A 1,587-nucleotide genomic window follows, 5' to 3' on the forward strand; every position below is an offset into this window, starting at 1 on the left:
ACAACTCTAAAGTTAAGTGTTGTTGTTTTCCTCTTGACCAATAATTTTGTTTAAACTGCTTAACAAATTCATCCCAGTAGCTAAATTCAGTTCTATGCAGTAGTGCCCATTCCGCAGCTTCTGCTTCTAAATGTCCTATTACAAATTGAATCCGTTTTTCATTACTCCATTTCAGAGATAATGAAGTTTCAAAAGCTTTTATAAAGATTATAGGGTGAAGTTCGTCTCCTGGTTTGAATACAGGAAATCGACTTGCTACATTTGAATTTGTCGTTATATCATCCCAACATTCTGCGAGAGACATAGTTGGATTTTGTTTAGATTGCAGAGACGGAGTTGCGTCGGATTTGCTTGCCGTGATTTCTTTATTTGTATTGTTGTCGTCCGAGCTAGCAAACACGATACGACTGTTGTCTCTGATTACATTATTACTTCTACTACTTGAAATGTTTTCATTATTATTTAATTCCGATAACCGTTTAGTAATTTCCTGTATTCGCATTTCTGTATTGGATACGCGATTAGCCAGTATCGATTCTTCACTGTGTTCACGATGTGAACGCTCTGTACCTTCGTCAATGTTATTATCTTTGTAAGTCTCAAGGTTACTGCATATTTCGGTAATTAAAAATTTCATGTTTTCTATTTCAGTATGATCTTTTTCTACTTGGTGAGTTAATATCTCTAATTCTACATTATCTATTGAAGAAATCTCTACAGGTTTGGTAGAAACCTCTTTAATAGATTCTAATAATTCTCTACGAACAGTTTCTGTTTGCATAGAAAATTGATCTCGTAACTTATCGTTATTTTTCTCTATTTCATTTACAACTAAGACATTGACATTATCTAGTCTCTTGGTTAAGTCAGTAATATCATTGCGCATGCGGGCTTTTTCCTCACGCGATTCCTGGATATGTTCTTCTAACCTTTTACAATTATCAGCAATCTTATTACTAAGTCCTACTAGTTTTTCCTGCATTTCAACTTTAGAAGCCTCTATTTCATCACTTAATTCTCGACTGGTTTCATTAAGATATTCCCGTAACCTGTCTGTCGATTTTGTTAGTTCCCCTTTAAGTTCCTCTTTTAATCTAGACCTAGATTCTTCGTTAGATTGTTTTAATTCCTGTTTTAGTTCCTCTCTTAATCTAGCAATAGATTCTTCGTTAGAGTGTTTTAATTTAGCGATCGCTCTAAAAAGGGATCTCATGCTTCTACCGGACTCAGATTGCTCTTCGTCTGACATTTCACTTCCCGACATTATTGTAAGATATTAACTAGTTACACACGCTGACTTGTAATCAACAATCCTATTAAAAGCACACTCCCTATGTACAACACTCCACTTCCAACTTAAAACAGACTCACCGGACACTAATATTGTAGTTTGTAGTTCTCGGTGATCAGTGTGCTACTATGGGCTGCAGAAGTAACAGCCGTCGATGCAGCCGCTGAGATGCTGCGACCCCGCTTCCGCAACCGGCAGGACGCTGAGTCGAACACCGGAGACGTCACTGGCTGCAACCACGCCCGGCCCACCGTTGACAGGCGAAGCCCTCAGCAACACCTCTAATACCAGCCGGA

This window comes from Schistocerca serialis, chromosome 4, assembly GCF_023864345.2.
Source record: "Schistocerca serialis cubense isolate TAMUIC-IGC-003099 chromosome 4, iqSchSeri2.2, whole genome shotgun sequence".
Lineage (NCBI taxonomy): Eukaryota > Metazoa > Arthropoda > Insecta > Orthoptera > Acrididae > Schistocerca > Schistocerca serialis.